General features: G+C 40.9%; 1 protein-coding gene and 1 pseudogene across 1 annotated transcript in view; one reads left to right on the plus strand and one right to left on the minus strand.

The window, feature by feature from the left end:
* The window catches only part of LOC146548073 (NACHT, LRR and PYD domains-containing protein 3-like), a 432,988-nt gene that overhangs the window by 311,211 nt on the left and 96,200 nt on the right, over positions 1 to 25,577 (plus strand). The window lies entirely within an intron of this gene.
* On the minus strand, positions 21,716 to 24,691 carry LOC146548088 (uncharacterized; annotated as a pseudogene).

Here is a 25,577-nt window from a genome sequence, read left to right on the forward strand (position 1 = left end):
CTGGAAGAGCACGTATTACATGACATCAGTCCTATTTTTCCACATATTAATACATTTATGAATTTTGTGCAGGTATAAAGATCGCTTCTTCTCCAACACTGCTCCAGAGGCCAAGCTGCACCTGAAGCAGGAGCTTCTAGAGGTGAGGCAGAGGGGAGTCGGGCAGAAGCTGCAGAACCTCCTGCTAAACTGTTCCTCAAGGCCCAGGCTGCCGCTGGCAGCAGGTGCTGCCATTGAGCTCGACACATACCTCGGAGAGGCCCCAAGCCCTCGTGAAGACAGTCCTCTGAAGTCCTGGGGTGTCAACAAAATCAGGTTCCCCACTTTGGCTAAAATAGCCTGTAAATAGCTCTCAGCCCCATGTAGCAGTGTGGACAGTGAAAGGCTTTTTAGCTCAGTGTCACACATTATAGATGAAAACAGAAACAGTCTGACTGCTGATGATGCAGAAAAGCTACTTTTCTTAAAAAACCCTGCCACTCACTGTTTCTCTCCATTTAGTGAGTCATCTTAGACTTGATGTTAATACCTACCTCAGCTGCACTGACTGCCACAGTTCTATGTCGGTGGATGTTGTTAGTTTATTCACATATTGTGCACTAAATGGCAAAGATGTTTATTAATGCCCCTTGTGTTGTCCAAAGCGGCAGAGTTTAAAATAAACTGAAAAATACTTGAGTTGCACTGTCACTGTTTAAATTTTTTTTATAATTATTTATTCTGTAATATGTTGCATACAACATGCTTTTCATTTTAAATAAATGTTCTTAATTCCAAACCAGTCCCTTGTTTGTTTGTTGTTAAATTATAGGACTAAAGCTGTTACCTGTAAATTTAAATCACGTTTTTATTAAGTACTCGGTATCGGCGAGTACTGAAATGCAAGTACTCGTACTCGTACTCGTTTCCAAAAAAGTGGTATCGGTGCATCCCTTATCTGAGGTAAACATTTTGCTTTTCATTTGACCCCTGACCTGTCTGCTGTAATGCAGGAGGCAGGTTTATGAGCTATACTGCAGCCAGACACCACAGGAAGCCTTCCTCCATGTTTTCTTTACAGTAATTGATTCAGCCAGTTTAAGTCTCCTTTGTTTTTGTGCATTAGATCACTGTGTGGGTTGTGTTGAGTGCTTATGTATTTGTAAGTAGCCATTATGACTTGACTAGTGGTGTTTATCTCTTTTAAGGGTCTAGTATCATCAGTTAATTAGTTTTTACACTTTGCAGGCACTTTGCTGTAAATACAACAACACTGCTGAAAACTCTAATTTAAATAATTACTACTGATGCACCTATCAAATAAACTAACATTTGCATAAGTGTTGAAATGCTGGACTCTTCCTCTCCTAAATCTGTGGCAGAGAAAAAATGCTGCAGGAGTGTTTTTTTTACATGATATGTAAGAAAAATAAGAAAAAGAAAGAAACCCTGTGATTTTAATGTGAATGCATTACTGACATCTTATCCAAACACACATTGTGCACACCACTTTATCCCCTATTACAACTGCAGCTTTTATTAGTGCATGTTCACGGGACTTCTGATTCTATAGGGTCTTGACAAAAGTCTCTGCAATCAATTGATTACAATCAAGTGATTCAATTGAAACATGGAAATCAGCATTTCACCATTTTATACTATACATACATGTTTTGCTTTCAAGACTGGACAGGAGTGGCATGTGGGCGGCATTGTAGAGTGTGTTGACAGGAGGAAAACTTACACGCTCAGTAAATCACCCCCGTCACTACCTAAACCTCAAAGTCTGTAAACAGGAAGTGCATCTGCATGAAAGCTTCTGTTTTATATGCAGACAGATGACCTTTTGATGTAAAACCTTTCTCTGTATCTAGAGAAACACTTTAACTATATATTCAACTATATAGTTTAACATTTGGTCCGTAACTATCATTTAAAAACAATAAAAAGGTTTAAAAGAATATACATAGGCGGCTATAAAGACTGCAGGTCAAACATCGTGCAGATACAGAAGGACCTCCTGGGGTCCAAAATGTCGCACTATTACAGAGCAATGCTTACAATAGTCTTGCATGGTTAGCCAGTTAGACAGATGCAAATGTTAAAGTGCTAAAACAGACATGTAAATAAAATACAACATCATGTTAGCAGCTTATTGGTATTAATGTCTCTTAAAGCTCTCCATGACCTAGCTGCATCTTAACTCTCTGAGCTGCCACAGTCTTATAAACCCACCCGCTGTCTCAGGTCAGCTGATCAGCTGTTCCTGAATGTTCCCAGGACTGAGCGTAAACTTAGAGGACATCGTGCTTTTGCTGCAGCATCTCTGAAACTGTGACACGATCTGCCTTTAGAGATTAGACAGGCTTCTTCTCTGCCTGTTCTTAAATCACTCCTGAAAACTCATCTCTTCACCCTGACCTTTGACACCTTGTAAGATGTTGGTTTTTAGTTTGAGTTTTTTAGTTTATTTTTGCTGTTTTATTCTATTGTTCTTAACTCATTTACTGTACAGCACTTTGGTTTTGTCCTGGGTTTTTTAAAGTGCTTTCTCAATAAAGATGGATTGGATTGGACTGGAAGATAAACACTTTAGTTTGCAGTACTGTGGTGAGTTCACAGTAAAGCACTGTGTTGGACTGGCGCACAGTGATTGTGGCGTTCATGGTCAGTGTTAGGTTACCTCAAGTACAGTGGATTCATTTGCATTTAAGCTGATGATGCTTCGATTAAGTCATCAAATTTCACCTTTATATCAGCTCTATAAGCCAATTCTCAGGATACTGTTAGTGTAGGAAATGGAAAGACAACCAAGATATCTGTGAAACGTCTGCTTACATCTTGAATTCAGCTCCGGCGTATGTGGTAAGTTGTTAATGAGTGACTTTAATTGATTCTTTCTTCAGATGTGGCTATACACTCTACTGAGAATAAGCATACTGTCATGATATGAGTGGATCTTCAAAACAGACATCAAAATAGGTCATGGAGAAAATAAGTATAAAAAGTAAAGATCTTATTAGGAATAATACTGTTTGGATAATTATAACCATCATAAGCAACCGAATCATCTCAACATGTATTTGCTCAAAAATGTATTTATTACCACAAACATGTATTTAATTATCAACAAAAGGAAAATCAACAGTTTCTAGAACTCCAACAGGGGCAGGACTTGGAGGTACTGGGATTTCAGGAGGCAGCAGAATGGTACACTGGTCAGTGTCATTATTATTGACCTGTGATGGTGGATGGCCTTGGAGGGAGCTGAGAGGTAACTCAGACCTCTTGTCTTCAGGACAAGTAAAGCAAACATACTCCTTCTCAGCAGCTGGAGACTTAGAGACATCCCAACTCATCAGTCTCATGCGTTTGGGCATCAAATGTTCCTCTTCATCATTAACAGAAAAAGCAGTAGAATATCTGCGCTTTCTGCAGAGACCTACCTCTGCAGTGGGTGGAGGTCTCGGAGGAAGAGGAACATCGCTAGGACACATGAAAAATGTCACTTCACCATCCAGGGATGAACGATCGTTTTTCAAATCTGGATTAATGATCTTGTCTGTGTCCTTTGCATGAAAGCTGGCATCAGCAGGTGGAGGAACTGAAGAAACTGGAACATCAGAACTCATCAGCCTCATGCGTTTGGGCATCAAATGTTCCTCTTCATCCTCCACAGAAAAAGCAGTAGAATATCTGCGCTTTCTGCAGAGACCTAACTCGGCAGTGGGTGGAGGTCTCGGAGGCAGAGGAACATCAGTAGGACACATGAAAAACGTCACTTCACCATCCAGGGATGAACGATCGTTTTTCAAATCTGGATTAATGATCTTGTCTGTGTACTTTGCATGAAAGCTGGCATCAGCAGGTGGAGGATTTGAAGAAACTGGTACATCAGAACTCATCAGCCTCATGCGTTTGGGCATCAAATGTTCCTCTTCATCCTCCACAGAAAAAGCAGTAGAATATCTGCGCTTTCTGCAGAGACCTACCTCTGCAGTGGGTGGAGGTCTCGGAGGCAGAGGAACATCAGTAGGACACATGAAAACCGTCACGTCATCATCCAGGGATGAACGATCGTTTTTCAAATCTGGATGCATGATCTTGTCTGTGTCCTTCGACTGAAAGCTGGCATCAGCAGGTGGTGGACTTAGGAGCTCACATGCAGGTGCGCTGATAGGTCGGAACATGAAAGCGGGAACTTCATTGTCCAGAGCACAACGGTCTGCACTGGATGAGCGTGGGAGCTTCTCCTTTGCCTGTGGAGGAGGCAGACTTTGACTTTGTGTTGCAGAGGAACATTTAAGTCATCTGACGTTTTGCTCTGTTACATATTATTATTGTTGTTGTTGGATTTTTCTTTAAAAATTCACACGATTTAATGTTTAGAAACAGACACAGTGAAGGGTAACTTACCACAGCTCGAGCCATTTTAGGCGTCTGTCAAGGCAAAGACGCAGGATTTGGTTTCTCTGTGTAAGATTACAGGACAGTTGTCAGTTTCAGTTTCAAGTCAGTTGGATAAATTCATATCAAACTTCTCAAAGTGTATCATTAAAGCATTGTTTAGGTGGACAAATATGAAAGATATGAAGATAAAAACAGTAACAGCTGGCAATCAAGGGAAAACAACCTTACGAAAAAGGTCTTAATCATTATTGTTTTAAAGTAAATCTTTCAGTCCTTACTTCAGTGATTGTTTGAAGTCTCTGTGCTTGTTGTCAGTCGCAGATTTGTGTAAAATATTTGCAGTTTGTGCATAAAGTTTGCAGGAGCTCCAAAGTTTGTCTGTTCAATACCAAAGTAATGAGGAGACTGAGTGCAGGTTTGGAATCCTCAGTGACAGAAGAATGCAGCAATGTTTGAATTTGAATTTGTTATTGTTTTATTAACAACAACTACCAGGATCATACCATAGCAACACAGTGATGCCCAATCAAATGTCAGGTACAAGGGATAACCCACATACACATCCAACAGCACAGTAAAGCAATGGGCACCAATGCCACCAGTCAGGCCTTAAAAATACCTGAGTTATATAACAGCACACTGACAGTGTCTCATCCAAAAATATAAAATGTATAAATACAGTTAATATCATTTTTATTTAAATTTTATTTAATTCTCTTCATATACGGCCAAACAGATGTCTCAAGTCGTCACTGTTACAACATAGATAAACATGAACATGAAATCCATTATTTAATTCTCTTCCATTCACTCCAGTTCAATTCAATAGCTATATAGATGGATAGACAGATACTGTATTATATACTATATTGATTCCAAATGGAGAATTAATGTGTTATATCACCAGGATAATGAATTCAAGTAGTACAATCTCCAATAAACAGACAACACAGTTCAAGTTCAAAGTGCAATATGTGCAGGATCCAGGCTTTATATTGTAAGATGCAAAATGTTTATATATACATAATATTGTTGAAAAAATAAAGAATTTAAAAATCAAAATAAGTTTATTGTCACTGTGGCTGATGTGATTGCAATATGAACCCGGAAGCAGACAAGGGAGAGATGGACCTGAATCTTAACAAAAAAACAAACCATTTATTAGGTTGAAAGACACGAACACAAAACAAGGCCCAGCAAACAGGGGCGGAAACTAAAACTAAAACCTATACTGGGAATAACTCGGTATGACTATGACAACTATGACAAGAAAAACATGAACATGAATCCGAGGAGGTGCATGCGAGAAACTCTGATGAAAAAACATGAACATGAACATGGACCTAAACAGAATCAGGAGATAACCTGAAACCCGGAATAACGTGAACGGAGGAAAACGCACCAACACTGCCCAGAGGAAGACAGCGGACTTAAATACACAGAAGAGAAAGGAGGGAAGTGGAAACACAGCTGACACAAATGAACCTGACACCACAGGGGAAGCAAAATGAAACACACTGAACATGGAAACACAACCCTTTCATAATAAAAGACGAAACAAGGAGAGACGTGGACGTGTGATGGGCTGAGTTGCCAAATGGCTGGTAGGCTTTTAGCTAGGCTTTAGCTTCAGCCAAGTGGAAGCTAAATTGGCTAGTCATTCATATGTAAATTAGGCTGTTACCTGAGAATTCTGGAGGGGAGTGGGGGTGTGTGAATGATTGCTGATTTCTAACTGCCAACTGCCTCTTTGTTTGTCTGGGGGGGAGCTGCTAAAAGCGGTGAACTTCCTTTTGTGTTCGTCTTGATGCATTCTCAATCATCCAGGAAATTAAATCTCCAAAAGTCACCAACTTGGAGTGGTTAGTTTCCTGAGCCACAAGGAAACTTGTGTTTCAGTTTGCCATCTTAGGGAGAAATCAACACACATGGGTGTATTCAGTGTTGGGACTAACGCGTTATTAAGTAACGTGTTACAGTAACTACGTTATTATTGTGGTAACGAGCACGGTAACTAGTTATTATGCCAAAATCAGGAACGCGTTACTCGTTACTGGGATTTAGATAGGCTCGTTACTCGTTACTTCGTGTGGTGGCTATCGCGGAGCTTCCACAGATTCAGTAACATTAGCAAGTGGTGGAAGCCAGCAGGTGGATGAAGGAAAAGGGACGCAGAAGGAAAAGAGACCCGAGGCAGCCGCCGGTCCAAGTGTGAACTGAACTTCAGGTAAGAAGTTATGACCTGCAGTCTCTCTGGGTCAGATATGAACCAAGTTTAGGTGGAGTTTATTTTTGTTATTCTGACTTTTTCCGTACTGCGTGCTAGCTAGCATGACGGAGTTATTATACAGCTGGGTGGTGCTATGAAGTTAATGATGTTGAACTTTATTTTGTTCATAAGTTATTAGAATTGCCAACCGTCTCATCTGGTATTCAGAGAAAATATTACGCGTTTCTTATTGAGGTGAAAAGGAACAGTTTGTCCCGTAATTCAGCTACAATGAAAAAGACACAAAGCTGGAGTTAATCTGTGTCTTTGCTGCACAGCTGCCTCTTCTTCTTTCATTCTCTCCCCCTCCCTCTCCCGTTTCTACTTCAATCATGAAAACTGATCAATGATCAGCTGATCGGCTCTCTTGTTTGTTTATCGCTCACTTTGCGCCGAAAGAGGAAACCGGATGTCGCGGTAAACAACAGCAGCATGTTTAAGCTTGATCAGCTGTTGTTAGAATTTATTTCATATTAATTTCTAGTATCAGCTGATGTTTGCTGGAGCCACAGCTGTAAAGCTGCTGGTCATGATATCGGTTTGGTTATCTGGTGAGAGGGAAACATGAAGATGAAACCAGGAGATGTCCTTACTGGATCATCAGAGCTGAACAGGTGATGGAGAAACAGGTTTACCTTTTAGGTGACATGAATGAGTTGAAGGGAAGTTATGAACTGTTTCTGAGAGACAAATAACACCAGGATCCTTTTTTAGGTAGCTGACAGCTGGTAACTGTGCAGGTGCAGATCTAGCAAAGTGTTGCCAGGGGGGCCAGGTAGGGCATTAAAGGGGGGCACAAAGAAATACTTTTCTTTCTTATTCTCATTTAAAATGTCTCGCTTTTAAAAAATAATTATCTGAGTCTTACAACAAACGATTGATAGATTGATGCATATATACCATCAGAACAGTGTACATCACTGTCACAACAGTGTTTATTTTCATTCAAAGGCTTTATGATTTTTGCTATAATGGTGGGCCGGTCTCTAGTCAAAATGCCCGGGCCAATTTTCTGTCCCAGTCCAGCCCTGTATGCAGCTCATCTGCAGTCTGGTGTTACCTACATCTTCCTATTCAGAAGGCAGAATTTCCGAGTTCTGAGTACAATCGAAAGCACCACGACTGCAGTTTTTGTGTTGGAAAAGGCGCACATGACGCTGTGACGTAGGCTAGAATCATGGCAGCAGTCAATGACGGTCCAGGCGTGGGATTTCTCTCGTGGAAATATGCACATTATCTTTTCCTTTCTATTGGTAGGTGGCACAGTGCACTTGTGGCAGGTAAGCAAGCTAGAAGACTGGCAAAGTTATGGAAGCAACACATTAACAAGAGAATTCTGAGTAAAACCAAAGTTACTTTCCCTAGTAACTAGTTACTTTGAAAGTAACGAGTAACTTGAAGTAACTGAGTTACTTTTGAGAGAAGTAACTAGTAATGTAACTAAGTTACTATTTTAAAGTAACTTACCCAACACTGGGTGTATTTCCTTTGTTGCTGAGATTTATTGATAAAAACAGTACAAAAAAACCAACCATTTGTACACATATTTACAAATAATAATAAAAAGTGAGTGAGTACTGAAGGAAACTGTTTCCAGGGCCTACTCCGTGGATCGGCTTCCTCCGAGGCGTGGACGTCTATCAGCAGAGAATGTACCTTCACCTATCAGCAGAGAATGTCCCTTAGTCTGTAACACAGTCAAATATATTCTCAAGTAATATTCAAGCATGCCATTCAGCGTGTTAGTACGAGCAGCTCGGGAGCAGCTTGGGAGAACAAGAAAACAGAGACTGCTTTAGATTGTCTTCCCAAAGTGACTCAACTTTATTCACAAGTACAACAGTTTATATAGAGGGTAAAATTCATGAGACAGCAGATTTATCAGTTTAAACCAGTACAGACCAAGATAAGGCAGCGTCTTCCTGCCCTTGGGTGAAGAAGCATCCTTTGTGTAGTTTATTAGTTCAGCTACAATTGTGATTATCTCAGCGACATATTTTCAAGGCACAAAACGAAGAGTTCTTACATTAGTGAAATCTGAAACAAACCATTTGGCCTTCAACAGGCGTCTAAAAGATTAAGAAACTAATGTAGCTGAGGGAGTGATCTCTGTGGTATTTCAACCTTGTACCAGCCTGTGATTCTCACACATCAATTCTTGGGTCAAAGAGAAAAATAACTAAAACAAAAGGGGCCTTATTGAATGACAGAGTTTTCCTGCATAATGTCACTATAAAACAATATCCAGTAAATGCTACCATGGTACTAAAATACCTAACAGTTCCCCTCTTTTATTATTTTTTAAAAATAATAACTCAAATAGAAAGGAAAAATCACAAATGTAATAACATAATATAAAAAGCAAATCATAAAATGTAATAGTTCACAACCTAATGTTCAATATACACATCAGGAACATCATTGGTAACATCTGGCACATCCTCAGGATCAATTTGTGCTAATTGCAAATACATTGAAGTAGCTGTACTGGTAGCTATACGGGTCATCATTGAGCGTACACAGGGTATCACACAACAGGCAATAATCATCAAAAACAAAATAATACATGCTACAACTGTTACAAAGGCTACAATGAGTTCCTTCCATTTTCCAAACGTGTCCTGCATCCACTTGTCTAGCCACTGACCGTGACCTGTATTGGCTCTTAGTTCTATCTGCAATGCTTCAAGTTTATTCATAGCTTGTGTAAATGAACCGTTAGGGGCGGTATTATTGGGAATAAAAGTACAACAAAAATCTTCAAACATAGCACAAACACCTCCTTTCTCAGCTAACAGCATATCTAAGGCCATTCTATTTTGCATGGTCATTAAGGAGGTAGCAGACATCTGTTCTCCTAGGGCTTTAAGGGCCGTATTGGTCAAATTAGTAAGTCTTTGCTGATTGTAATAAACATAATTGATCCAGCCTACATTTTTGTTTACCTGTATCCACGGTAGTATTGAGACAAACCCTGCTGATATTTCTCCTTGTGCCTTTAATTCATTTGGTATCCCGCGTGGAACTCCTATAGCATCTATGTAAACGTTATGTGAATAAGCGGAGCGTTCCGTCCGTCTGCTGGATACAGGCAGATCCGAGGTTTGTTGTATCAGTAGTTCTTGAGCTAAAGTTACTAGACCGCAGGTACCGGTCCAATTAACAGGTAAGGCTAATCTAAGAGTATTATTGCACATCCAATAAGCATGTGGGATTGGTCTGGTCAGGCGCGAGGCTGTAAAGCCTTTTAATATGCCTCCCCAGTACGAGTCGTTTAGTGTGTTGGGCGAATGCAGGATTGTTGAGTTATCTGAATGCGTACTTATATATGCATATATATAAGAAAACATATGTTTATATTGTGTCCTGTCAACACTCGCTGCTAGCCATGTTTCGTTACAGCGTGCTCCTGGAGAGTCAGAAAAGAACGTATAGTTTTGTGTGTCATAATTTATGTTTTCAAGTTTTGGTCGGTGTATGCATGTCATCAAAATATTTGGGTGATGGCGCACCTGTGTTGGGGGCGAAAGAGGTTCAGTGCGGTCTTCGGGGCGCTTCATTTGGTTGCAGGGGTGGGTAGAATCATTAATCATGCTAACATCCTTACTAGAGACTTGTGCTGTGTATATGAATAAACAATCTAAAGGACTTAGTTCTACTCGCAGCGCTTCAATCAGGGTTACCGTTAAGGGCCCCTTTTTATCATCTTTGAATAGCATCTTTGTTAAGGGAAAACCTGAAATTGGATATCCCACTATGACCTGTTCTGGATTACCCTTTGAACAGACATAACAGTTACTGTTTCCTAAGTCACGAGCGGCTGTTCTGGCATTGTCATACCAGGCGTTAGTTCCTGTTCTAGGGGGTGCATAAGATGGTTTATTGGTGGTGTCTGTGTTGCTTTCTACTGATTTTAGAGAACGTGACGAGTGTACTAGGTGGGTGTCTTGCCAAGTGGAGCATGAGGTATTGTCAGCAAAATGTGGCTTGCAGAAACGTGAACAGGGTTGCACTTTACAATACGAAATAGTAAATAAAAATCCTAAGGTTAATGCAGTAGATATGATTAATAACCTAAATATATAAAAAAGACAGTTCTTTAGTCGTCTCCTGGCCTGGTCCCAGGTTCGAGAGATGACAATGGGCATTTCATTTTCTCCATTATCAGGATGGAATGAGTCTATCTTTATCAGGTTAGACATTGTGTGGTACTCTAGGCTTTCTGTTCCTGCTGGATGTTCGAGTACCTTGTTGTTGTTCAGGCGGGGGATCAAAGGGCTTTCTGAGTCTTGGCTCTTTCCGACGTTGTGTGTTAATCAGTGATTGTGTGTGTATAGGTGGATTGGATCCGGGCGCTGGCTCGCCTGAGTCGTCATCTATAGGTGTATTGAATCCGGGCGCTGGCTCGCCGGAGACGTCATCTACTTGATCCGACGCCTTAGGTGGTTTGGTGGGGCTGGTCTTAACCCTGCTGGCATGAATCCACTGAGGTTGTCCGTCTGTTAGGATGCTGGTTCTCGTCACTGCAAGTACAGTCTGGGGGCTGGAACACGCGGCCTCCCCGAGTGCCCTTGGTTTTAGCGACTGTACCAACACCGCATCTCCTGGTTTCCACGGATGGGTTGGATCTATGGAAGGGAGAGGCTGAGAGAGACAAACTTTCTGATAGTTATTATTCAGTGTTTCTACCAGGTTATGAACATAGTCAGACAATGCAGTGTCTATGTCCCCTTCCAATAGCGGTGCCCCTCTGGAGGCTGACCATGGTGTTGGAAACGGTCTTCCCATGATTATTTCAAATGGAGATAATTTGGTTGCTGCGGATGGAGTCATTCTAATCTCGCAGAGGATTTGAGGAAGTAGTTTGATCCAGGTCATTCCTGTTTCTATCATTGCTTTAGTCAGGCGATTTTTTATGGTCCTATTCATTCTTTCTACAACTCCTGAACTCTGAGGATGGTATGGCACATGATATTTCCAGTCTATTGCTAGAGTTTTAGCACACTTTTGAATTACTTCTGATGTGAATGAAGGTCCTCTATCACTGTTAATTTGGTGAGGTATTCCGAATCTGGGTATTATTTCATTGCACAACTTTTGACAGACTACTTCTGCAGTTTCTTTTGATGTTGGATAAGCTTCTACCCATTTACTAAATTGGTCCACTATTACCAGTAAGTACTTGATGCTTCCTTGTGCTGGCATGTGTGTAAAATCAATTTGTAATGTATGAAATGGAAAATCTGGTTGTGGTAAATGCTGATGTTTTGCTTTTGGTTTTCCTACATTAGTTCGTGCACATGTTAGACAGGTTGCTAATATGCGTTTTACTGCGTGTGATGTTTTCTCGATTACAAATCTTGATTTTATTGCTCCTATTACCCCTCTTTGTCCGACATGACTCACACCGTGAAAATGGCGGACAAGGATTGGCAGTAGTGAAGATGGGAGGGCAATCAAACCCTCAAGGTTTTTGTATAAGCCGTCTCTGTTATCTAAGGTACAATCATTACTTTCCCAGTAAGTGTAATCTAAGGCAGAGGCTTGCTCTTGTATGAATTTTAGGTCAACATTTGTTTCTAAATAGTCTGGGAGTGTGACAAGTGGCAGCTGTAAAGGCAAAGATAATACTTCCCTTCTGGGTGGTTGCTGTGAGGCAGCAGCTGCTTTCGCGGTTACGTCTGCAAGAGCATTTCCCACTGCTTCGTCTGTGTCAGCCGTGCTGTGCCCCTTCGTTTTAACAACTGCAATTGCCGATGGCAGCTGTATAGCCTGCAAAAGTCTTTGAACAAGGTCAGAATTAGCGATCGGTTTTCCATCAGCAGATCTAAATCCTCTTTGTCTCCACAATGTGCCAAAGTCATGCACCACACCGAATGCATAACGGCTATCAGTGTAAATTGTTACCCGCTTATCCACATGTAACTCACAGGCGCGTATTAAAGCCATGAGTTCTGCTTTTTGTGCTGAGTGAAATGGTAATGAGTGAGCCTCTAGTATGATGTCAGGCAATGTCACCACCGAATAGCCACAAAGAAATAAGTTGTCATTTGGTTTTGAACAGGACCCGTCCACATAAACAATGACTGAGTCTGGGATTGGTGTCTGCTCTAAGTCTGGGCGTGGTGCTGTGGATTCCTGTATACGTGTCATACAATCATGATCGTCAGGGTCGTCTGAACCATCCTGTCGGTCAGAGGAACACAGCATACGAATGAGTAAGTGTGCTGGCGAATTGGGTGTGCTGCTTGCTTTTATAGTGAGATTTGCTGTTGAAGTTAGTGTAGCTTCATAACCTGAGCGACGTTGTGCGGTCATGTGTTGTGTAGTTATGTTTGCTAGAATGGTCGTGACCTGGTGATTGGTGTGTAGAATAGTGTCATGTGAGAGTGTGAGCTTCTCGCAGTCCCTTATCATGATAGAGCAAGCTGCTACTGCTCTCAGGCAGGCCGGCATCCCCTGAACTACTGCTGGCAGCACCTTTGAGTAGAAGGCTACTGGACGGTAGCCACAGCCATGCTCTTGGGCCAATACACCTGCACAGGTTGTGCCGTTCTCTGTGACGTACAGGTGGAACGGTAAGTGGTAGTCAGGCAGACCCAAACAAGGGGCGGAGGTCAGCGCTCCCTGTAATGCATTGAAAGAGGCAGTCATTTCTGTGGACCACAGTATTCGAGGAGGCTTGTCTTTTTTGCAGCATTCACGCAGAATGTGGTCATGAAAAGAACAGTCTGGTATCCACTGTCTGCAATAGTTCACCATGCCTAGGAAAGACAGCATTTCTTTCTGTGTAGTGGGCTTAGGGACAGAGGTCACAGCTTTGACCCTGTCTGTAGTCATAGAACGTTGTCCGTGAGACAGTGTAAATCCCAAATATTGAACAGAAGTCTGACAGTACTGCATTTTCTTTGCTGATGCTTTGTGGCCAGTCTGTTGGAGGTGCTGGAGTAGCATGTGTGTGGCAGTTTGACATAGTTTTTCACTTTCAGCACAGAGGAGGAGATCATCTACATACTGGATCAGAGTACAGCCCTCTGGAGGAGTGAAGCCGTCCAGGGTAGCACGTACTACCATTGAGAAAGCCGCAGGGCTGTCTACCATGCCTTGGGGTAAGCGAGTCCATGTGTACTGCTTATCTCTATGTGTAAATGCAAATATCGGCTGTGTGTCTATATGCACAGGTACTGAGAAAAAGGCGGAGCACAAATCCACCACAGTAAAATGTGTAGCTGTTGCTGGAATAGATGTCAGTATGCTGGGAACATCTGGGACAATAGGTGGCAGAGGCTTAATGACTGCATTAACTTGCCTTAAGTCTTGTGTGAAACGCCATACGCCAGGTTTGTTAGGCTTTGGCACAGGATTGACAGGAGTGTTATATGGAGATACTGTGGGCTTTATTACTCCAGCTGTTAATAAATCTCCTATGATGATGTCTAAGGCTGCGGCTTTTTCAGTGGAAATGGGATACTGCCTGACATATACCGGCTCGTTGTTTTTCAGCTGAGCATGATAAGGTGTACAGTCAATAAATCCTACATCATTCTCACCTCTTGACCATAATGTCATGTTTTGATATTCAGCTGGCAATGTGACAGCAGAGATAGTACAGTGTATGGGGTAGGTTAGATCTATGTGTTGACATGGTGCAGTGATGTCATAGCCTATGTCTGAGTTATGTGACAAAACCACTGTTTGGCCTTCACTGGTGTGAGCAGTTATCATGTTGTTGAACAGTGTGAGAGAAACAAATATGTGGCTTCCAGGCATGGGGCTACCTGGTAACGGTGTTTGCACATGTTTTTGACACAGAGTGTGACGTGGGATACCAGTCAGATGGATATTGAGTTCATTCTCCGCTGAGGCGTCCAGCTGACACAGAGGATGTTCCTTCTCCATGGTGTCGGTGCATAGGGCAGAGAAAACATAGCTGTTATCAGTATCTGCAAACATTTCACCCTTTGTGTTAAATGAAATACACAAGTTCATTTTTGCCATTAAATCTCTGCCTAATAGATTCACAGGCGAGTTTGGAATAATTATGAATGGATGATATGTAATTTCATCTGGTTTTGGGCCCCAGCGTGTTTTTAGAGAATGAGTTTTGGGGCATTGCACTAGAGTTCCGTTTATTCCCATGGTGTTGATGCACACAGAGGAAACAGGCCCATTATAGAATTTTCCAGACAGTGAACTTTTAGTGGCTCCACTGTCAACTAAAAAGGAATAAATCCTTTCACCTATCTCTATATCTAACATGGGCAAGCTTTCTGTGTTACGGGACAATTGCAAATGCAGCATCGTGTGTAGTGCTTCACACTGTCCCTCATCTTCACCTGGGCCTCCCTATTGTCGGTCCAGTCTTTCGTTATCATATGGGTGGGGATTAAAATGTGGATTATAAGGTTGCTGCCTAAGTGCAAAGGGGCCGTTTCTTTGATGTGATTCCTGTCTGCGTTGCCAGTTACCTTGTCTGTAAGAGCTCTGCTTACGCCTAGTGGCAGGAGCTGGTCCTGTGTTTTGTGGTTGAGATCTACCTGCTGCTGATTTGCATTCCGTCCTCCAGTGTCCTATTTTTCCACAATAAAAACATACGTCTCCACTCCTATCTTTCCTTCTGAAATCTCCCTGCTGCGCTTGTTGAGGGGGCGGGGCCCCTGCATACATCATTTTTTCACTTTCCTCTGAGCCTTCAACATCAAAATTCAACATCATCTTAACACTTTTAGCCTTCGTGCTGTTGGGGAAAAGATCTGCACCAGCTTTTGTTTTGACAAGTGTGATAAAGTTCTTTATTTTCATGTCATAGAGATTATCAGTGGCAGTCAGCTTCAATAGTTGTGAACATTCTGGATGAATATTGTTTAAGAATGTTGTTATGAAAATCTGATCATTTCCTCCTTCAGGCATGCATGCCTCATTAGTCCAGCAGTGTGTGAAACGTTTCATAAACACTAGAATGGATTCATCTGGCTTTTGCTTACACATGGTTACTGCATTTAAATCAATTTTATCTCTAGACATTGTGAGCAGAAATCTCTTTAGATTTTGAAAAAAGGCTGTGATTTTGTCATCATTTATCCACAAAAACGAGGAGGTGTTGGCTGCTTGGTCATTTTTAGGGTCTAGTTCCTCTACTTCTTCAATAAGCTGAGATTCAGTCACACCTGGGATTCGTTGACATAATATATATCTATAGTCAGGCCCACCCAAGTGGTGGTATCTGGTACTTCTCTGTAATGCAGAAACAAAGGCTGTAGGATTTTGTAGAGGATCGGGAAGTTCTTTAATGGTTGCTGCTAACTCTGAAATTTTAGGGGGTTGAATGCAACACATGTCCCCTATTATCATGAACGGGAGGGAGGTGCTGACGTCATTAAATTGTGATCCCTGCTTTTCTTTATAACGGGTGTTTTTGTGGGGGCCCTCTTGAGTTTTTTCCTCTTTTTTCTGCTTTAAGTAGTTCCTTATTAAATTTCTGGTGTTAGTTATTGCTTTTGGCACAGTTAAACCATTTGCTACTCTAGTGTGGCGCTGAACATGATTATCTATGACAGAAACGGCTTGTTGCAGTTCAGCTTCCGTACGTTCAGTTAAAGGATCTTTCATGATTTCCTCACACTCTGTCATTAACTGTTTTGTTTGCTTTTTATGTTCCTGTAACTCTCTTTCTCGTTCAGTGTATTCTCGTTCCTGTCTTTGATCTAGGTTAAACCAGTCATCTTCTTCTGATTTAGGTGTCATTTCAGTGCCTTCCTCACTCCTTTGGGATTCTGCTGTTAAATCAGGATATACGCGCTGATGACGTGCAGCCGCCGCAGCAGCTATTAATTCTGTTTTTTCATCATAAGGCGGCGGAGCCGTAGGTTGAACGGATGGGCATATAAGGCTAGTTTTTTCTGCAGTGGATTTACTAGAGCCTACACTGGCTTGATTTAAAGCATTTACGTCTGGCTCGGGTCCTTTTTTCCATAGTGGTAGCATGCGATTGGTCACATCACGACATTCTATCATATATTTTTTACAGGACTTTTTAATCAGCCTACTTTTCTTATCACAAATAGTATTTAACATTTCTACTGACCTGTTTTCTGGCGATAATCGTTCGGGATAGGGCTCCGGAAATACATTAGGATGCATTAAAGTTATAGTTCTTAAGTTTGAGACGAAATCAGTCACGTAAGCACTTCCGCATGTTCTGGATACGTAATCATGGAAGTCTTCATTGATTCGCGAGCGTGGGTTAAACGTAACCGGAAGTGGGAGTCGTACTGAGCCGCTATTTGTGATTTTATATTTTATTTTTTTCGGTTTTACAGTTAATTTTGAGTTTTTATCGGACCCGTCTAAGGTCTTTGAATTATTCTGACCCATGGTCAGTGATTTCCAGAGGGGTTTAGACGCTTTGAAGGATTTAAGTTAGTTTCTATTTTTGCTGTGGCACACCTGAGGTTACTTGATTTTTTGCTAGCAATTTTATGTTTTTAGTGAGCAACTTCTCACTTTTTAACGAGCAACTTCTCGTTTTATGACCCCAGGCAACTTCCTGTGTCCTTTCTGCTGGTGAGCAACTTCTTAGTTTATGACAGCAGGCAACTTCCTGTGTCCTTTCTGCTTTTATTTTACAAAACAACAGGCAACTTCCTGTGTTTCTATGTGGGCCACTAAATAAGGCTCCTCAGTGTATCCCACTTGTTACTATGTGGGCCACTGAAGAAGGCCTCGTCAGCGTATCCCGTTTCTATGTGGATCACTGAGAAAGGCATAACACAGTCTCATAAAATAAAAAGACAAGTGCCTACCTTCGTCAGGATCCCACTTCTGACACCAAAATTGAAGGAAACTGTTTCCAGGGCCTACTCCGTGGATCGGCTTCCTCCGAGGCGTGGACGTCTATCAGCAGAGAATGTACCTTCACCTATCAGCAGAGAATGTCCCTTAGTCTGTAACACAGTCAAATATATTCTCAAGTAATATTCAAGCATGCCATTCAGCGTGTTAGTACGAGCAGCTCGGGAGCAGCTTGGGAGAACAAGAAAACAGAGACTGCTTTAGATTGTCTTCCCAAAGTGACTCAACTTTATTCACAAGTACAACAGTTTATATAGAGGGTAAAATTCATGAGACAGCAGATTTATCAGTTTAAACCAGTACAGACCAAGATAAGGCAGCGTCTTCCTGCCCTTGGGTGAAGAAGCATCCTTTGTGTAGTTTATTAGTTCAGCTACAATTGTGATTATCTCAGCGACATATTTTCAAGGCACAAAACGAAGAGTTCTTACATTAGTGAAATCTGAAACAAACCATTTGGCCTTCAACAGGCGTCTAAAAGATTAAGAAACTAATGTAGCTGAGGGAGTGATCTCTGTGGTATTTCAACCTTGTACCAGCCTGTGATTCTCACACATCAATTCTTGGGTCAAAGAGAAAAATAACTAAAACAAAAGGGGCCTTATTGAATGACAGAGTTTTCCTGCATAATGTCACTATAAAACAATATCCAGTAAATGCTCCCATGGTACTAAAATACCTAACAAGTACATTTCAACATTTTCAGCAATCACTCACAATCCTGGCACTGCCATGGTATCTGTAGTCTGCATTTACCACATGTGTATCTGTAGCAGTGAACACATCGCACAGTGGCATGATTGTTCTTGCATTTGTGTTTGACCTGACACATGGCTCTTTTTCCAGGGCTCGGTGTGGAGGGTTGTGTCCAAAGCAACTGTTCTTTTCTTGCCTTCTTCCCAGCTACATGAGAGTGAGCCAACTCTCTTGCAAGCTCCACCAGGAAGTCCACCCGTCTTTCCTTCGTCCCGGTGCTCCATAGGATAATTCTAAAAAATGCTTTAGTTCCTCACATTTTAATGCAACCCACTGAATTAAAGCTGAAATTACATCTGAGTTGTATCATTTCAAATTCATTGTTGTAATTTACAGAACCAAAGTTAGAGAAAGTTGTTTCTGTCCAAAGTCTTATAGACATAACCAGAGATGGGCAGTAACGCTTTACTGTAATCCGATTACTTTTTTCGAGTAACGAGTAAAGTAAGGGATTACTATTGCAAAAACGGTAATTAGATTACCGTTACTTTCCCGTAGGAACGCTGCGTTACTGCGTTACTAAAACCGTAATTTTTTTTGCGAGAATGTCTCATGACAGTGACGTAAGCAAGTGCAACGTTTGTGACAACAGCTGTGTGCAGATCAACAATGGATCATATATCGAGTGCGGGAGAGAGTATGAGCGTGCAGCGTTTAAAGCGTGGAAGTACTGACCTTACTTTGAGTTTGATTCCATAAAGAGTGACAAAAACATTAGCGTCCGTTGTGCGTGGGAAGAAAACTTCTTTTTACAGCAAAAAAACCCCTAAACTTCCGAGCAAGCACCGAGTGCGCAACGACGTAATGGGAAATTCACAGAGCTGCCATATCCTTCCACTGACCGCTGCAGCACACCTGCACCAGGGTAAACCTCCGCCTACCCTGCTCCTGCTTTACAGGTGAAAATAGAGCAAAAGGACCGCTAGTCTTTGACTTTATTTATTTTCTGCTGTGTTTTACTTGCATCTATTTGAAAGACTGAGTGTAAACACACACAAAAAAAAAATTATGTGCTGGAATGTGCAGAAAATAGGTTTAAATATTAAACAAATTTCTTCCAATCAGAGAATGTTGCATATAATTACATTTTTGCTTGATGCATAAAGTTAAAAGATTAAAACAGATAAAACAAGTTTTAAAAAGGGACTTTTCCATTTGATTGCATTTTGTATGATGGATTATGTAGAAAAAGTAGAATTGGGCTGAGAGATCTATCGCTTTATCACCTATTCAGGTTGTAAATCGTGTTTTTAAAAAGTAACTAAGTAACTAAGTAATTAATTACTTTGAAAATAAGTAATCAGTAAAGTAACGGGATTACTTTTTTGGGGAAGTAATCAGTAATTACTTACTGATTACTTTTTTCAAGTAACTTGACCAACACTGGACATAACTGTATGATTTTCAATGATTTCAAGGACAGCTGAAGATAAAAAGTATTCAACAAGGAGAGACCAGGAATTAGTGACGTGCAGAGTTTGAATAAGAAGCTGTAATTAGACTGAATGCAAGACGAGAGCAAAGCCATGGCAACAGCAGGAAGTGGAGCAGGACCTGCGTGTGTCCATGAAGCTCGATGTTTTTGTGCACAGATCACATGCAGTCTGAAATGTTGTGCAGTCCAGACTGTATATTTTGCTGAGTGAAATACAAAAGCTTCCTTCATGGATGGAAAAGAAACTGTTTCAGTGTCAAATGAAACACTTTCTGTTGATTTCAACTCCCAGAACTGAGTTCAGCTGAGCTCCACGGTGCAACAATTAGACTCCACTATGTTTCCTCTGCTTTGTAACAGCAACAGGCTGTTTAGGGCAAGATTTGCTAAAAGGCTCAAAACAGCGCTTACAGACATGGTTCTTTTTTGGGCCAATTACAAAAGTTCTGCTGTTTTCTAAACACAGGAGATGTGAGTTCAAATGTATAAAACACAAAAATAAGACATGCTTATTTGTATTAAATATCTGGATAATGATCTGTAGATGTTAAAAACATTCATAACACAGTTTGAATGTCCAGAATTGGGTCTTCATCAGGGCCACAAAAATCTTTGAGATTCTGTCTCTGACACACAATCCTGTCGCTGCGCTCGATTTGTAAACACTAACAGCTGTTTGACTCCAGAACCCAGTTTGTGTTGGTGCGAGGCATTAGTGGATCTCTCTCTTAGAGTAGAGTTAGAGTTACTACAGTTTCTTAGGAAACTGAAGAAGGCCCGTCTCCCTCCTCCAGATTCCCGTGCAAATGTCAGACAATTCAAAATCCTGTTTGACTTTATAAAGGAGACACAAATGTGCAAAAATCTTGACAGAGTGCCACAGTGTCACAGACAGTTGCACTGCCTTTGATGAGAAACACTGAGTGATAGTAAAACTAAACAATCACTGCAACACACTGATACAGGAGAAGTTGTGATTGTTCTTTTCATTTGTCCTGTTGTGTAGTTTGGCTGTAGTGTGCCCCCCACCCACCCCCCTTTCAAGAAGCCAGCTGTATGATCGTCCACATTAAGAGAAGGAGTTAAAAGTGGGAGTCAAAACCTCCAACTTAAAGTGGAACATTAATGTCACACAAATGCAGACACAGACTCAGTGCCATTTTTATATTGTTAGATTCAGAGATTTTATTGAAGTTCTCAGTTATATTAGGGACATACAGAATGCTTTCTAATGGAATAAGAGGAGAGAGTGAAGCAACTGTGCCACCCTAAGGACCATGGAGTGGGATTAATGATCAGTTGTGCTCATTTGATACCAACTAATGTGTGTTGGGTGCATTGTGAGCGCCGTCCAGGAGCGAACCAAACCCCAAGACTGGCAATTGGGACATTGAATGTCACCTCTCTGGTGGGGAAGGAGGCTGAGTTAGTGCGTGAGGTTGAGAGGAACCGGTTAGATATAGTCAGGCTCACCTCAACACACGGCTTGGGCTCTGGAACCAGCCTCCTGGAGAGGGGCTGGACTCTGTCTCAGTCTGGAGTTGCCCCTGGTGAGAGGCGGCGGCCTGGGGTGGGTATCCTGGTGTCCCTTCAGCTTGCTGCCTGTATGTTGGGGTTTCTCCCAGTGGATGAGAGGGTTTGTTATCTGTGCCTCCGGGTTGGGGTTCAGAGTACCCAGCCTTCTTGGAGTCCCTGGGTGGGACACTGGAGGGTCCTACTGGGAGACTTAAATGCTCATGTGGGCAACAACAGTGAAACCTGGAGGGGCGTGATTGGGAGGAATGGACCCCAGGACCTGAACCCGAGTGGTGTTTTGTTATTGAACTTCTGTGCAAACCACAGCTTGGCCATAACGAACACCATGTTCGAACATAAGAGTGTCCATAAGTGCACGTGGCACCAGGACACTCTAGGCCACAGGTTGGTGATTTGTTGAGTCTTCTCAGTTTGTGCTAAATCATTGAGTTGATTCTCAGTACTGTTCATTACAGTTCCTGACCTGTTCTTTCCTGTACCTAGATTTCCTGGACGCGTCCCTGACCCTGTGTGGATTGCCTGTTGCTGGATTGGCATGAGAGTGTAACGGTGTGAGGGTGAGTGGCTGAAGAGACACAGACGATGCGACGAGGAGCAAAGGCAGACAGGAGGGGACACAGCTGGAACTAATGGGCATAACGAGACACAAACCTACAAAGTAAAACAGGAAACTCACAGGCTGTTTCACAATACCAACTTGGGGACACGAACAGAACAGAAAGACACAGGTAGGGACAATAGAAACACTAAACACACAACTCAAACCCTAAGAACAAATACAAAACAGCAGAAACTGGAAAATAATATGGTATAATAATAATATGGTACATGGCACAGTTGCTGTTAGTGTCAAAAACTAAAATACAGGATCAAAACACATTAGATAGACATTTTTAATTGAAGGCCAATTCATGCATATGTTAAACTGTGTACTTAAAAATTTCTATCGATTAGACCACAGCATAAAGTGCCATTGTGCACTATAATAATACTACTAACAGAATAATACATTTCAATCTACACACGCACACATATACATTCAAAATACATATACACACACACACATTTTCTCTCTTATTCACCCCCAAACCAACCTGATGCTTGTAGTATCTCCACAGCCATCAATTTTCTTTACTCTGCCATTTTCTCTTTTGATGTTTTTAATTTCATGACGGGAAAATCTGGAAATACTTTCATCACTGCCCGTGACATCTACCGAGAAATACTCAAAATTTTAATTGTGAAAAAAAAAAACACAATTCTGCTCAATATAAAATTTCTGATGTTTATAATCTTGCATAAACAGTATGAAAAACAAAGAGCAATAAATAGATTTAAGTCTTTATGAACACCAGGTAACTTCTAACACTCAGTTGTTGAAATGGACATCGTGGATGAATAACTATGTGATATACCTTGTAAACATAGAGAACAAAATGGACAGGGTTAAAAATAACACTCCACTCTACAGTAAGGGCCAGAGCCATGTATATTCTTTTAAGCTGATGAATAACTGAAATAGGGAACATCTCTAGTTACTAGTTATTAGATATAGTCTGCTTCCAATGTGTGGGCAGCTGACTTCTTTTAACATCTGTTGGGCAATACTCAGTACATTCTATAAAAATGTTGTGGAGAGTCGCAACCTGTGTTATGCTAGTGCCACAGAGACTCAATAAAGTGAGTCCACAGGGTGGCCCTACAGTCTCGTAAGGTGCTGTCAGAGATGTGGATGTTTTCCAAGTTAACCACAATGCTGGACAATACATACCACCTGCATCATGATGTGCTAGCCATTCACCAGAGCGTGCTCAGTGAGAGAATGAGATTACTGCTAATGCACCATTATGACACAGGAAATAATTCCCTACGGTGACTTGCTCTCTTTAAAGTATAAGTACTATCTGCAATCGCTGTGCAGCCTTAATATTTGCAAATCCTAAAAAGAGTATGTCACAAAATCTGCATGACTTAGGGCACCAAAGTATTAACCATATACTTAATTTGTGCAGTATACTGTGAAATTTAGAATTAAGATGTATTCATATCTATTACAGCTACTGTTATGGATGTGGATATTCTTCTGACCATGGCATGATGGCATGGCAAACAAGTAAGAAATTATATACAAATGTATATTATCATCACTTACCATCACCACTAATACTCCACAGCTGAAGCCATCCTTCTGCACTGGATGGGTCAAGACACCTCCCTTCCATTTAATGTCGACCCATTCTGTTTTTGCGTGGCGGGTTCTCCTCATTTTTAAGTAATCACCGCACATTATTACAAAGCAGAATACAATTTGGTATATGTCATATTTCCTAATTAAAAAAAAAAAGATATTTTACAGAATTAAAGAGAATTTTATTTATTTTTTATTTATTTATTTTTTGGCCTGTCTCGTTTGGCTCTTTTGCCATCAGAATTATTGTCTTAATAATTTGTTCACCTGATAATTTTTATAATAACCGTACTGATTTATTTTGCAAATGAGACCTGGCCAAGAGGATGCCAACAGAGAAACACGCATTGTGGGGCCAGGTACAAAAAGCTTCTACAAAAATGCAGTTGTAGTAAACTAACTTGTAAAGCCTATTTGCATATAACAAAATGTGTTGAAGCCTAAGTACCTGAATTTACGTGCAGCGAGTTTAGAGTCTTCCTCCTCTGATGAACTTGGGGCAGGATCAAGGAGATAAACAGTGTGATTCACTGCATTGATGAATTGTAGCAAAGATAAATCATTAAAACAATATTAATATATCGTCATTAAAAAAATACACAGGCTTTAAAGTTATAATCTTGTTGCTTACCAGAAACTTCCAGTGTACATTTTTAATGTTAACAAACGTGACAATGGCCTGCTACTGATCGAAGTTTACCTGTCAGAAAACATTTATGTATTTCTTACAGTTTGTGGAATTCTATTAGCATTCAATCAGTAATTCTTTCTAAATGTATTTGAACATAATTATATGGACATTGGACAGTCATCTTACGTTCCGCAAGCTTTGGCGAGAAAGCTGTGTCCGATCACCAAAGAAAATCAAGCCCGCTGTGTAATGGTTCATAATGTAGATCCCCTTTTGCTCCTTTTTTGCCAGACAATGAAAAAGCCCTTCAATTACCTACGTAAAGAATTTTCATAAACACAAAGCTATGTAATTTATATAATTTAAATTGTGTTAATGATAAATAATTACATGATAATGTCCTTTTAATTGAATTACATTACACAGTCGAATTATTGTGGTTATGAGTGCTTAAATTAATCATTGATATACCTCGCCTGTTAGCCACAGGTGTGGTCGAAGGGTTCGCAAATCACTGTGGCGGATAATTATGGACGTACCATGGTTTGTTGAGGGAAGCACAGAAACCACAACCTCTGTGTCTCTTTTCTTCCACAAAGACAGGACCTCCTCATTAAAGAAAAACACACTTAACATACGATCTTACCAGCTATTGGACATGATTTTGTTATTTCTAACAAAGGTTTATGGACTGTTATTAACAATATGTCTTTGGAAAATTCATTCAAAATGTATCACTCCAAGTCTTGAATGGTAAATGAACTGGTTCTTATAAAGCGCTTTTCTACTCTTCTGAGCACTCAAAGCGATTTACACAACTTGTGCATTCACCCAAGCAGATTTTTCTAAGTGTGTTCTAAGTAACATTCACACACAATCGATGGATGCACTGGAGAGCAATTTATGGTTAGTATCTTGGATTTTTGGTATGCAGACTAGGAGAAGCCAGTAATCAAACCAGCAACCTTCAAATCAGTAGATGACCTGCTCTACCGCCTGAGCTACAGCCACCCTTGAGCACTGGTAACTATATAAACTCAAAGCTGTAATGGCAACACTTGCAAAGTTAATTTTCCCATACTCTAACTATGTTCCCGAATGCTTTTTCCCATTCAGTTTCTACTGAGGAAAAAATATTTATTTATTTAGTTATTCCCAAAATTTACCATGTAATCACTGCATTCATTTTGAATTTTGGTGCCTCCCACTTAACACTAGGAGTCCCAGGCTTCTACCGTTCTACCTTTAAAAGCCGGAGAGCAGTCAAATGCTGGAAGTGGAAGATATGTATATTAGGTTGTTACCTAGGAATTCTGGAGGGAGGGGAGTGGGGGTGTGTCAGTTAAGGTTACAACTAGTCAACCAAAATCCTGGATATTCACATCGAATGAGTTGAACATGAATATCAACATGTAAATAAATAAGATTTGCCCTTCATACACGTGTCCATGACTGATTACTGTGTCATGGAAAGGATCTTCTATGGAAAAAGAAGGCATTACTATTACTTTGATGAATCCTT

The sequence above is a fragment of the Mchenga conophoros genome, linkage group LG23 (genome assembly GCF_057382185.1).
Source record: "Mchenga conophoros isolate Kocher_MC1m ecotype Shallow Benthic linkage group LG23, M_conophoros_male_GT1.1, whole genome shotgun sequence".
Lineage (NCBI taxonomy): Eukaryota > Metazoa > Chordata > Actinopteri > Cichliformes > Cichlidae > Mchenga > Mchenga conophoros.